This window comes from Balaenoptera acutorostrata, chromosome 18 (genome assembly GCF_949987535.1).
Source record: "Balaenoptera acutorostrata chromosome 18, mBalAcu1.1, whole genome shotgun sequence".
Taxonomy (NCBI): domain Eukaryota; kingdom Metazoa; phylum Chordata; class Mammalia; order Artiodactyla; family Balaenopteridae; genus Balaenoptera; species Balaenoptera acutorostrata.
In genome coordinates, this window is record NC_080081.1 from 78272853 (window position 1) to 78287084 (window position 14232).

At 47.6% G+C, this 14232-nt stretch overlaps 1 protein-coding gene across 11 annotated transcripts in view; it reads left to right on the forward strand.

The window, feature by feature from the left end:
* The window catches only part of SPATA13 (spermatogenesis associated 13), a 266585-nt gene that overhangs the window by 227498 nt on the left and 24855 nt on the right, over positions 1-14232 (forward strand). Inside the window, exon 1 of one of the 11 annotated variants that reach the window (XR_009005920.1) lies at positions 13502-13807. The exons of the other annotated variants lie outside the window; for them this stretch is intronic. The gene's annotated coding sequence lies outside the window, so the exon portion shown is untranslated. Of the gene's footprint in view, positions 1-13501; positions 13808-14232 lie in introns of those variants that run through there. 11 annotated transcript variants of the gene reach the window in all.

Here is a 14232-nt window from a genome sequence, read left to right on the forward strand (position 1 = left end):
AGAATTCCACCGTGAATCACAGTGGCACTCAGAAGTGCTTTTCTCAAGTTCACGGCTGGGAGGGTGCCAGCCTATAAAAACCCCGTGGCTTTGTTGGCGATAGTGTTTGTGCCCCTTGCTCTTCCTTGGGTCTGAGCAAGTGTGCCTGTGCAGTGCTGACATTCTCCTAGGGAGCTGCCTTTTATGTTTTCTCTTACATCCAAGGCAGCTTATTCCATCACAGCCTGATTTTCCCATACTTATTTCCGTTCCTGCCATGTCAGATTTGATCGCCCTTCAGAATTCTTATTTTCATGTCTACTCATGCTTCTCTTTCTACCCATCCCACGCATCGAGTTCAGATTAGTTCTCTCCTGTGATGTAAATGAAGTGATTGTCTTAACTGTCTCCCAGAAAGAAGGACATCCAGTTTCCTTAGCTGGGTGGAATCTTAATGGGTCACAAGCAAAGGGATACAGCATGCCACTGAACCTGTAGATTTGCGTATGCCATTTAAAAATATATTTGTTACATTTTCAATAAGGCTTTTACTCAACCAAAAAGTATTAGAGTATTTTGTAATAATGCGGGACAACAGAGGAAAGAAAATGGCAAGATTAGGTCCAATGAAAACTTATTATAAAAAATAGAGAATATGACTTTCTGGGGAGACACAAATGTGAGTTGACTTGATGGACTTTTTATGGCTTTTTAAAATATTTTGTCCCACATGCCGTGTGGAGCGGCCAAAAAAATAAAATTAAAAAAAGAAAAAAAAAAAGACTTCCCTGGCGGTCCGGTGGTTAAGACTCCGTGCTTCCAATTCCGGGGGCGTGGGTACAATCCCTGGTCGGGGAACTAGGGTCCCACATGCCGCATGGCACGGCCAAAAAATAAAATTAAAAAAAAATTTCAAAATTACTCAAATGATTGCTTGATTTGATTTTTTTTCACATCTTAATTTCTTATGAATATAGTCACTTTGCACGCTAGGAAAGAGGATCATGTTAAACCAGTGTAGCCCTCCAGTGACCTGGGCCAGCATTGCTGGATCTGCAGCAGAATGATGTCATCATTTAAGCCGTCACCCATGGCGTTGTAAAACTCTAACTCATAACCACCTGTGTACATTATATTTTCGTTAGGAAACAACCAAAAAGTCCAGTCCTTAAGGGCATGACGTATATGAATAATATCTTGTTCTATAAAAGAATGACCCAAATTACACAAGTGGCCGCCTATGTGTGAAGCACATCGGTCTGGCCAGTGTTGGTGGGGGGAGGAGCTATTTTGAAAACCTACTCTGAGGTTTAGAAATTCCTAGTTCTGCCGTCAGTGAGGAAGCACGAAAACAATGCTGCAGACTGCACTGCTACTGATCAGGGTCTACCACGAGAATATAAATTTAGAGATAAGGGTGGGGAATTGGATAACTTAGAAATTTCCAAACTAATGTACTTAATGACGAGAAATCCAGCATGCTGCAGTTTTCCTTTCGCCGAGAGCACACTGAGGCCCGTTTTAGAGACGCGTCCAGGTCTGAAAGGGGATGGCAGGTGTCCCCCCGAGTGGGTTCCTGCTTCCTCCGTCCGTGTCCGCGGAAAGGCCGGGCAGGAGCTCCCGTGGGGGGGCCGGGCCGGTCCCACTTAGCCCATCATGAGCCCGGCGACCTCTCTGGGGTGGACCCGTAAACTCCCGAGCCCCGCACGGGCGCTGCCTTCCGCCGGGCCCCCAGGGCGAGCAGCCCGAGTCTGGGGGCTCTTCCTGAACCACGGCCGCGCCCCCCGTCCGCACGTCCGCGGCGCAGGAGGGCCTGGGGTCCTGCGCGCGGGGTGGGGGGCTATCCGTGGGGTCCTGCGCGCGGGGCTGCACACGGGGTCCTGCACGCGGGGTGGGGGGCGCTGCACGCGCGCCTCCGGCAACTGCCGCCGCGCCGCCCGCACGCCGGCCTGGCTTTCCTCTGGTGAAGGTTCCCACACAGCTTTCAGGTTGGTTTGTCTACGGGGAAAAGGCGTGTGTCAGGACGGTGCAGTGTCTTTAAAGCCCAGTAGTTTGAAAGGGCAACTGAGGTCATCACTCGGGATGTCCTTCCCCGCCCGCACCTTCCAGGCCCTCCGTTTGGTTTTGTGCAGAGATGTATTTTCTCAGACACGGGGAGATTTCCTTACGTATGTGCCTATTTACTTTCCCGCGTTTAGGAGCTAGTATTGGTTGTAAAGGCCAGTTTATCCAACCTCATCGTGAAGTTGATAATCTTAATATCATTAGGAAATGATGTAGGACGCGCCCAAGGTGCGCCGAAGCCTTTCTGACTTGAGCTTTCAGTATGCTCTTGGGTTAGGAGACACCTCGTTTGTGTTGACCCACTGGACACATATACCTGCTGTTGTGTAACACATATGTATATATCCATACGAGCTATTGTTGTATGTATATATCCATACGAGCCCTATGATAAGTGAGGCACGTTGTGGAGGCTGGCTGCTCCCAGGAAGCCGAGACTGAGCCCGTGGAACCTCCCGGCTGGTGTCCAGACCCGGAAAGCCACTGCAACAGCAAAGGAGGTGAGTGTAACCGCGGAGCAGGCAAATCCCGTCTGGGGAGTCCCCACGCTTTCCCCAGAAAATGACGTCAAAGCTGAGACTTGAAGGCTCACTTTGAAGGCTGAGCTGGAGTTAGATGAAGTGTGTTGTTGGGAGAAGGTGTACTCCAGGCTGGGGGTGATACCGACCAGGGTTCTTGGCCTCATTAATCAGTAGAAATTGGTTAGAGGCCAGATGAGAAATCCAGGCAGGGCTTTACTGGGGCCCCTGCTGCAGCAGGGGGGATTGAGAACACGTAACAGTTTCCCTTGCTCCCTCATTCCCCGACGGGCGGGGGGCGAGCTGGTTCCTTATATGGGCTGAGGGTAGAGGTGTGTCCAGGGGTCGGGCTGGAGGGGTGGCTTAGGCAGTTTGCCCACCGCTTAGGTGGTGTTCAGTGCAGGGGGCATGCACGGTACCCTGCCATTGCTCCAGGCTCTTCAAAAGCGGCAGCTGAGTTTTTTTAGTCTTTTGTATCTTTTTGTCCATAATTTGTCCCAACTGCGCATGCATGCAGTTATTTTTAGTCCCGTATAGTTTCTTTGTATTTTCTTGCTGGAGGAGAGGTTTGTCCAGGTGCAAGCGTTGAAGCCCTCGCAGCAAAGGGTCCCAGATGTCAGGGGAACAGGATGTGCGGAGTGTAGGAGCCAGAGGAGAGAAACTTGAGAAACCCAGGTTTGGGTCACCCTCAGAAACTTTCTTAACCCAGCCATGCGCTCATCAGATGGAAGTGTCCTTGGTGCGGACAAGGCTTGCGCCTGCCCAGGGCTCCCTTGGGGGAGCGGCGCCCTCTATGCCACTCTCATGGGTGGAGTTGTGTCTTTCTTGGGAGTCAAGGGCATGGCTCCAAGCTAGCTCTGGCAGCTGTAGTCATTACTGTAGTCACGGAAGAAGTTCAGCTCCATAAACAAATGAAATGTAAATATGAGACTCAAAAGAGATTCATATTTATGAAAACTAAACACTTTGAAGAGGCTTAATCAAGGTGAATTGCTAAAAACTTATTTTCAGTCAGATAAAAATTGAGAGCTGTAAAACATGGAAAAATCAGGGAATCTGTACTCAGAATGCTTCTGGTCATTACTTTAAAGCATCCAGAACTGGCGATCATAGTTGACGCATCATGGGTGTGACATGCAGAATTCCTGTCCCATGATCACAGGGGGAGACCTCTGGTCCTCGATGATAACAGAGGTGAATCAGCTGCGCCTTTGTACGTTGAAGTTGAGGTGTTCTGGGCATGATGCGTGTGTCATGTTTTTGACTTGGGCCTTTCAGGCAGCTGGACTACCTGGGGGGAGGGCCTTGCAGCAGCCCCTGAGGCTGTAGCGAAATGAGCTGAGGGGCAGGGTTGAGAGGCGGGTCCAGACGAGGGATCAGACTCCCAGAGGTCGGGCAGAGCCTGCCCATTCAGGGCCTCCTGTGAAGGGGGTCAGACTCTATCCTGGGGGCAGCAGGAGCCGCAGAAGGGTTTTAAGTGGAGTGCGATGGTCAGCTTTGCATTTTGGTGATGTCACTGGCTACATTGTGGACCTGCCTGGGGACAGAGGAGACAGTCAATGGGCAGAGCCCTGAACTAGGAACACGACGGTTCTCCTGGAAAAACGAAGATGTGGAGGTCGAACACTTGTCCGGATGTTTGGGGGGCAGACACCCCAGTGCCCCGGTGATGGGGGGAGCATAGGAGAAAAGCACACGAGTCGGTGGCTTGGGTCCATTCCAGGCATTGAAGTTGGAGGTGCAGGTGGGACAGCTAGGTGGAGATCTTATCCCCTGGCCTTCACCATGAGGGTCTCATGAGGAGGTGGCCCAGGCTAGAGGGGAAACTGGGGAGTCAACAGCAAGTGATGGTTGTTCTCAAAGCTGATTCAGGGAGGGGTACCATCCACGGTGTGTGTGGAATGAGAAGAGGGTCAGCATTTGGGAGCCAGTAAAGAAAGGAATCCACAAAGAAGATAGAAAAGGAGTGGGGCTTCCCTGGTGGTGCAGTGGTTAAGAATCCGCCTGCCAATGCAGGGGACACGGGTTCGAGCCCTGGTCCAGGAAGATCCCACATGCTGCGGAGCAACTAAGCCTGTGCACCACAGCTACTGAGCCCCCGTGTGCCACAACTACTATAGCCCGTGCACCTAGAGGCCATGCTCCACAACAAAGAGAAGCCGCCGCAAGGAAAAGCCCGCGCACCTCATCAAAGTAGCCTCTGCTCACCGCATCTAGAGAAAGCTGTGCACAGCAATGAAGACCCAATGCAGCCAAAAATTAAATCAATCAATCAATCAATCTGTGACTCTGTTTTTAAAAAAAAAAAAAAAAAGAGAAGGAGGGGCTTCCCTGGTGGCGCAGTGGTTAAGACTCTGCCTGCCAATGCAGGGGACACGGGTTCGAGCCCTGGTCTGGGAAGATCCCACATGCCGCGTGAGCCACAATTACCGAGCCTGCGCGTCTGGAGCCTGTGCTCCGCAACAAGAGAGGCCGCGATAGTGAGAGGCCCGTGCACCGCGATGAAGAGTGGCCCCCGCTGGCCGCAACTGGAGAAAGCCCTCGCACAGAAACGAAGACCCAACACAGCCATAAATAAATAAATACATAAATAAATTTTTTAAAAAAAAGAAAAGGAGTGGCCAGACAGGTGAGTGGTGTCCAGATGTCCAAGGATGCTGGGCTTCAGGGAGGTGGTGGTTACGATGTCGCCTGTGCCCAGGGTCAAGTCGGATGCTCTGAACCATACGCATGGCTCCAGCAGCAATTAGGAACTTGTGGGTTTTGAGAAAAGCAGTTTCAGTTCAGTGAGAGGGCAGAGCCAGGATGCGGGAGGGTGTCTGCAAGATTGTGCGGGGAGTCCAGACCTCATGTGTGAGTGTGGGGGGATTTTATCTATTCTGTTTATTGGTGTTGGTTTTCTGATTTGATAGCTGGAAATTTCCCATAAGTGCTAGAGCTAATTAAAAACTGTTTTGCGGGGCTTCCCAGGTGGCGCAGTGGTTGAGAATCTGCCTGCTAATGCAGGGGACACGGGTTCGAGCCCTGGCCTGGGAAGATCCCACATGCCGCAGAGCGGCTGGGCCCGTGAGCCACAACTGCTGAGCCTGCGCGTCTGGAGCCTGTGCTCCGCAACGAGAGAGGCCGCGACGGTGAGAGGCCCGCGCATCGCGATGAAGAGTGGCCCCCGCTTGCCACAACTGGAGAAAGCCCTCGCACAGAAACGAAGACCCAACACAGCCAAAATCAATCAATCAATCAATCAATCAAACATACGCATCTGATTCAAGATCCTCAATTAAAAAAAAAAAAAAAAAAAAAAAACAAAACTGTTTTGCTATCATATTAAAAAAACTGTTTTGGCTTTATATTACCGTATCTGAAAGCTCGTTAATTGACTGTGTCAATGTTCATTTGTACTAAATATTTTTGAAAGAAATAGTCTGTTAAATATACACCAGAAAGTTTCATTCCTTGATCTAGAGTTCTGTTCTAATACCCCAACATGAAGGAACTGGGGGCACTTTAATCATAGGGGTTTATGCCATTTTAACTCTGATGTTTTTAAATTAAATAAATTGTAAGAAATTACTGAAGCATATTTTTTTTAAAGTCTTGCAATGAAGTTAATAACTTGATTAAGACTTTAATTTTAGTTTTTACTTGGTCAAGACAAAGAATATAGGTTTCTTCCCTTTGCCTTAGTTTTTGTTGTCGTTGATCCTACTTCTAATTTGTTATTCTGGCGTTGTTCTATTCTAATAATTGTTATGAAAGTTAATTTTCTTACGAACCAGCCTTTGGGTCAAAAAAACAGTGGCGTCCCAGTCCTCTACTGACTAACCATGTGACCTTGGCAAGTTATTTAACCTCAAAGTCTTAGTGTCCTCGTCTGTAATAGGAAATATTACTGTTGTCCGTCCCACAGATGGGTGAGAGTGACCTGGTACACAGTAGGTGTGCAGTAAATTATTACAAAGACCTAAAGAGAAGCACTAGTTGTTCTAGCGACAAGGATAGTGGTGAATGGTGACCTGTGTCTGCAACCAGAGTTCCGAGTTCCTAACTCAGCTGCGCTAACAAGCAGTTCAACCTTTGACAAGTCACTTGATCTAATCGCTAAGGCCCTAGGGCACCAGGAGTCCATACAGAGCAATATTCTGTTTAATTATTATCCAAATATAGATTAAACTGATCTAAAATGCAAACACTCAGGTTATAGGAAAAAAGAAGGTAACTCAAATGTTTTCTGTTGACTCTCTTGATCCAGAATTTCAGGCCTTACCAAAGATTTTCCAGCGTATCACCCAGAGACGCCTCTCAACTTTTTGTTAAGAGGAAAGAAGAAAAAAAAAGGAATGGCAGGTGTTGAGGGGTGTGTGATGCCTTGAGATTATTTTAACCAAACCTTGTCTGATCTCTTATTGTTTGCATAAGCTCTTTCTGCATCTGCTTTTCCGAAGTTTTCTTTCAATGACGAATCAGAGAGAAAATATTTAGTCGGATCATCCTTGCTCAGGACCTGTGGAGGGTGATCGTAGCGGAGCTCTCGGGAGACTGGTTGAAGTGTCGGTCACGTCGAGCCCTGATGGTCAGGTGTGCACGTGCGTCGGGTCTGGAGCTCTCCCATCTCCAGCCCGCTTCACGCTCTCCTGCCCGTGATGGCGGGCACTGGGTGTATTTATTTGTGAAACAAGATGATTCTGTTCTCTTGTCTTTAGGCGGGTGTCTTCCTGCCTCCTGACACTGGCCTGGCTAAAATCTCTCCCTGCTGACCACGCCGTGAGACCACGTGGACTCCTCGGTCAGTAGAGCCAGGAAAGGGTTCCATCTGCAGGCACAGGCCCTGCAGATGCAGACATCAGGGCCTTAGACCGCAGGCCTGCACGTCTGAGAGGTGTGTGGGCTTCAGCAGCACTTAGCTGCTGTCTCAGCCTTATCAGTGCCCAGAATCAAGAGTTGGTTTTTTTTTTTAAAGGAACACAGCGTTCTAGTTCCTGTCTCAGAAAAACATCATAACGTTTCTTTAACGTTTTTCCAGCAAACTCTTGAAATTCTCATCTTCTAACATTTAAAAGCTTCTCGGTTTCTAAGACGTGTATTTGTTCCAATCATTCTAAACTACAGAGTTAAAAAAGTTTTCAAAATATCATGTGTCTAATGCCAAGTCTCAGAAATTGGATTTTTTAAAAGGAAAAGAGCAGGGAATTATATTCAGTATCTTATAATAAACCGTAATGGAAAAGAATATGAAAAAGAAAATATTTATATATACATGTACAATTGAATCACTTTGCCATACACCTGAAACTAACACAACGTTGTAAATCAACTATACGTTAATAAAATAAATTTTTTTTTTTAAAAAAAAGGAAAAGAAAACATTAAAAGTCAGGGGAAGGAGAGCAAGAGAACTGAACTTGGAGCAAACCACCACCAAGCACCCAGCCTCCGCTCGTGTCACTGGTCTTGCGGACGGAATCTGAGGCTTAAAAACATGCCATGCTTTTTACTCGCTCTCTAATCGAGATCTAAGTCCTAGATAGTGAAGCCAACGATCAAAGCAGATCAGACAGACCCCAAAGCCCACATTGCTCCATTCCACTTGCTGTCTCCCAGGCACTGTGCTTTTGCAGGAACAGAGCACAAAGTTATTTCATTTATGTGCACAGAAGTTTACCCATGTGTCAGTTTTTAAGTCCACACCCTAATAATTGCCTTTGATTACAACAAAGAAAACAGTGAAATTCATCCATTATCTTGTTTTGCTCTTGTTATGTTTGAACCATATCCTAAGGATCCAAAGACAAATAAATACAGAAAAGAAGTGAAATGTGTCCCAGGCCTTGAAGGATGGAAACCCCACATGGTTGTTTACAGAAGACAGGAAAGGCCTCCGTCTTAACGTACAAATGGCACCTTATCGTTTAAAGGACAATTTTGTATCTGTTTCTGAATTAGTCTAAAAGTTGTCGTCAGAGCCCAGGACCACTGTCTTGTTTGGGGCGGTTTTGGAGTGGGGGGCATGGGGTGGGGTGGACGGCAGGGCTCACTAAGGCACTGAGAGCACATCTTCCATCAGTTAGGGTGGATAGGCACACGGTACCTCGGGTGAAAGAGCAATAGCTTTGAAGACACACCTCTTCATCCTCTGCCTTTGGTTCTCAACGGCTTGCTCGTGTTCCCCCCGCTCCGTTTCATGTGTGTCTAAGTGATGGGGCCTGCCCTCTGCGTTCAGGAGTCTGGCTGCTGAACGATATCTCAGGAAGACCTAAATGGAGCCTACCTTAGCCATCCTCGGGCAGGCAGCTTACCAAAACGGGGTCTACGGTTCTACGTCAGTATGTGCTAGAAAACGTTATGTGTTGCGTTGACTGTCTCTGGTGGTGTTTTCTTATGTTTCTCTGGAAAATGGCATAACTGTGACCTGTAGATTAGTACTAATGTTTGTCTTTAATCCATTTAGAATAAAGGCATCCCTCTGGATACTCCATTATTTATGCTAATAGACAAGGGAACGTGGGTCTGAGTAACTGATGGCAAATGTAGCTGATTACTTCCTGTTCAGAAATGCCCCCCCTGCAGCTTTGGGAGCTGCAGCCCTGTATCAGCAACGGGGACAGCGAGGGAGTGTACTCAGAACCCTCGCTGTGTTCCTCTTGATTCTGGGGGGTTGTTGCTCAGGTGGGGGTCTGGGCTGGGGCTCAGTCCAGCTGAGGGCAGGGGCTTCCTCGGTTCTGACGTGCACCCAGCCTTGAGCTCATTTTCTGAAATTGGCAGTAGTGCTGGGCTGGAGAACAGCATGACTGTCCTTGGGGCCGCCTGCCGCCCTGTGCCTGTCCTGTAGCTCTTGGTAATGGGGCCTTACCCAAGCCCAGAAAAGAGGGGAAGTTCTAGAATCTTCCCAGGTTAAGGACATCTCTGAACCAAGCAGGGAGGCTGCAGTTTGGTGAGGCAGCAACAGCTGGGAAATGTTTGTTGCTGAGTAGATATCCAGTGCTGGTGATCTTTCTGCCCAGTATCAGACGGTGGCCATGTAAGAAAACCTCTACCTGGACTTCCCTGGTGGCACAGTGGTTAAGAATCTGCCTGCCAATGCAGGGGACACGGGTTCGAGCCCCGGTCCGGGCGGATCCCACATGCCGCGGAGCAACTAAGCCCGTGCGCCACAACTACTGAGCCTGCGCTCCAGAGCCCGCGAGCCACAACTACTGAAGCCCGCGTACCTAGAGCCCGTGCTCCGCAACAAGAGAAGCCACTGCAATGAGAAACCTGCGCACTGCAATGAAGAGTAGCCTCCGCTCGCCACAACTAGAGAAAGCCCATGCACAGCAATGAAGACCCAATGCAGCCAAAGAAAAAAAAAGAAAAAGAAAACCTGTACCGTATTGTACTTAAGAAGATACCAGAAATTCAGAGCTGAATGGAACCTTAACGACCACCTGCTCATCTCAAGAACCGGTCCTGGACGGGTGGCGGGATGAGCACTGGTTTGAGTTTGAGGTTCCACCGCTAACTTACCTCGCCAGCAGCCTCCTTTTCCATACATATGGATGTAACTATGTAGGGGTCTTAGGGCCACTGGGCCGAAAATAGCCTTACTGTAGAGTAAAAATGATCGTAACATCCCACGTGATTCTGACTTTTATTTTATCATCTCTGATTTCTGAATATTTGATATTAATGTATAATTTGGATTTCTCCACTTTCCCGTGGGACTTAATCCCTTGCTGAATTCTTTTCGTGGTACCAGTAGTCAAGGTTGGTGACAGCCTAGTCCTGACCATACGGCAGCATCTTATCCAAGGAGAATAGATTCGTGTGTTGGCCGGGGGCGGAGGGGTTGGGGGGAAGGAGGGGTTTGGGGGGGTGGAGGAGGTTAAGACTTCCTTCAACTATGCTTAAGGTCTTTGTTGCAGTATTCTTATTGATCTGGTAAATATAGGCTCTAATCGCTAAAGAACTTTCCAGACCTAAAGTCTAACCTTCTCTGTAGCTTCTTCCAAAAATATCTTGGAAGCATTTTTTGGGTCATCTTCCTTTGAGAAGTTGCCCCATTGAAATGCAGTTTTTGTTTACTTTTTTCCGTCTTTTTATCTTTATGTTTGTTTTGAGTCTGTGTGCAGTAAAGTAAGTTTACTTAGTGAATGCCTTTGGTTTAAGATCCTAAAATCCCAAGGACCTTAATCTAGCACCCTGACCCCATCTCTGGATTTAGAAAAAGTCCTTGGGAAACAGAAGCTGCCCTTTGTACCAGCTGCCCAGGGAAAGTGAAAGTGAGCCGTAGAACCAAGTTAAGACAATACCAAGGAAATGTGGCCAAGAGAGCTTTTTCTTTTTGAAAACTTGCAATTTTAACCAGAAAAAAACTTTAAGAAAATGAAAACACTCTGGATTTTATTTGCCTCCTGCTGGATTTTAAGCTTTGTTAGAAAGGATGCTCATCAGAATTAACATCCGTTTCACTGCTTTGTGTCTCAATATTCAGCGTTTCACTTGTTCATTCTAACGAAAACCAGGTCCACCCTTGCATTCCATGGTCTTCATTCGTTTCTGAATTAACACTTCTCAAGCCTGAGTGTGCCTCTGATCCCAGATCCCTGGGTCTGGTTAAAGTCAGGCTGTGATTCCACAGGCCGGTGGGGTCCGCAATCTTCACTCCCCACCAGGGACCGGCTCTCCAGTCACCCGGCGCCGCTGGTCCCCGGACCGCACCCTTTGGGGCAGTAATACGTGTTATCGTAAACAGAGAGTTTTGTGGCCTTATGGGAAATTCTGTGTTAAACAAGGTGACACAGATGTCACGATCTGGATTTGTAGCCTGTGGGGACTGATGTATCCTCTGGATTTCCAGGAAATAGATATAGTGTTCAGTGGATTTCAGACGTTTTTCATGGACCATATTATACTAGTATTCCACATGGGATGTAGGAAACCTTGCCTCACAGAGAGTGGTCTGCCCTGAAAAACAATTTCAAGGAATCTTTTGAGTCTGTCATTTAATGAAGCACTGCCTTTATTAAGAATAGATATGCCCTGGGAATTCCCTGGTGGGTCCAGTGGTCGAGACACCATGCTTCCACTGCAAGGGGTCAGGGACTGAGATCCCACATGTCTCTCAGTGCGGCCAATAAAAAAATATATATATATATATATATATATATATATATATATATATATATATATATATATATAGCGGGAGAGAGGGAGGAGGGAGGGAGGGAGAAAGAAAGGAAGGAAGAAAGAAAGAAAAAGAAAAGAAAGAATAGGTGTACCCCTATTGAATGAACTGTCTGTTAATCGTTTTTAAAAATGTTACTCTTTTCAATCATTGTTTAAAAACACTTGCAAGGGGTAGATTCGAAGCCAATCGGTTTTGTGAGTGGTGTATGTGTGCTCGCAGGTTTCGCCTTTGGTGTGGTTTATTGAAGCCTTCGCTGGATTTAAAGGTGGGATGCACCAAATCAACAGAAACAGCCACAAATAGTTAAAGATGAGAAAAGCCTATGATAAAGCACATGGTCGGCGTGGGTGTCGTAACTGATCACGCAGCTTTGTCCATCGAGCATGGTCAGTGGACCTGAGGTTTGTCAGAGTAGCTGCCGCATGATCTGTTCTGTTCATTAATCCCCAAGAAAGTGCCCGCATTGTTCTAAACTTGGTGATATGTTCTCGGGAACCCTGAGAGCGCTGTCGGAGCCTGGTTGTCCCCGCTGTACAGACCAGACACGGAGCCCCTGGGGGTTTGAACTGGTGGAGTGATGCCAGGGCGCCCATCACCCCAGAGCCGGCACACGCTCACGGGCTCAGTTTTTTCGCCATTTACTGGGGGACGACCATGTGATCACTACTCAGTGTATACCGTCTCCTTGCTCGTTAACTTAAAGAGTCAGCATCTTCGTGTTGTGAGGAAATTGAAGGAAGCTGTTTGCTAATAGGTGTCGTTTCACAATATGACTTGCTCGTTGTAGATAACTGGGAAAAAAGTATACAGGAAATAAATAACCCGTGTCAGCTAGAGAGAGCCTCTTTTAAAAAAAAGACAATTCTCATCATTATAGAGAACAGATACTTTATATAGTAAAAGATATCCATATCCTTGTCACATCGTAGAGGGTACACACATATTTACATATGTGTTTTTCAACAAATCCCACTTTTTTTTTTAAAATTTATTTATTTATTTATTTTTGGCTGTGTTGGGTCTTCGTTTCTGTGCGAGGGCTTTCTCTAGTTGCGGCAAGTGGGGGCCACTCTTCATCGCGGTGCGCGGGCCTCTCACTGTCGCGGCCCTCTCACTGTCGCGGCCTCTCTTGTTGCAGAGCACAGGCTCCAGATGCGCAGGCTCAGTAGTTGTGGCTCACGGGCCTAGTTGCTCTGCGGCATGTGGGATCTTCCCAGACCAGGGCTCGAACCCCGTGTCCTCTGCATTGGCAGGCAGATTCTCAACCACTGCGCCACCAGGGAAGCCCCAAATCCCACTTTTAAAATGAGTTCACAGATTTGCAGTTATGTAACATAGTGTAATATCACAACTGAAATTTTTGTCATGCCTTAGCGTGAAATCCCAACTCCAGTTTTGAACCTAGCGACTTCTCTGCTTCTTCCCCCATGAAATAGTTTCCTTCTTTTTTTTTTTCTGAGCCCGCCCCCTTTATTTTTTTTAATTGAAGTACAGTTGATTGACAATGTTGTGTCAGTTTCTGCTGTACAGCAGAGAGATTCAGTTATACATATACATACATTCTTTTAAAGTGTTCTTTTCTATTATACTTTATCACAGGATAGTGAATATAGTTCCCTGTAGGAGCCGGTTGTTTGTCCATCCTGTATATAATAGCTTACATCTTGAAAGTTCTCTTCGGGTCTGCCTCGGGCTTTGGGATTGTAATGAATAGCAGCAGGCGCCTTGCCTTTCTCCCACTGTCATCGGAGGCCCTCGGGGCCCCTGGTAGGCAGATGCGGTGCCTGGTTTCCTGGGTGGCCGTCTGGCCTGCGTTTAGGCTTTCCTCCTCGCCGTCCAGTCTGAGGCTGTAACCTCAGCCGCCCGTGGGTGGGCGCTGTGAGCAGTGAGGCTCTGGCCAGGCAGGCACAGGCGTCAGCAGTGAATAAGCGATTCTGTCGTCTCCGCAGCCAGAGCCTGTGCGAGTCTCCGTGATGCTCAGTCAACCCCCAGCCCCGCTCTGAACGTGGCTGTTTTCCAAACAGAAGGATGGTGGCTAGAGGGGAAATTGCAAGATTCTGGAGTCTGGAAAGCCTTCACCTGGGTACGTGTGCAGAGATTGGACTCCTGTGTCTGGCCATGTTGCCGATTCCTCTCTGTGTCCTTGCAAGTTGCAGGGCTCTCTCTGCTGCTTCTTGTCGGATGTGTGTGTGTGTGTGTGTGTGTGTGAGAGAGAGAAAGCTCACTTGTCCCGGTCCAGGGTCCTGAGGGCAGTTCTAGGCATGGGCACAGTGAATCAGAGAAGCTGGTTTGGGTTACAGCACAGCCGTTGGTGTGAAATAGAAAGTACTAAGAATCAAACGTGGACTATCCGTTATGAGTTACGGATCTGGTTTTTGTTGTGCTAGTCTTTGCTTCTGTTACATGAAATTTCTTTATACAGGAGATTATTGTTGGGGTCCGTAACAGTGTTCCTTGCTAATTTGGGGTGTGTGAGGTTTAAGGGTATGAATTGATTTTTGAAAAATA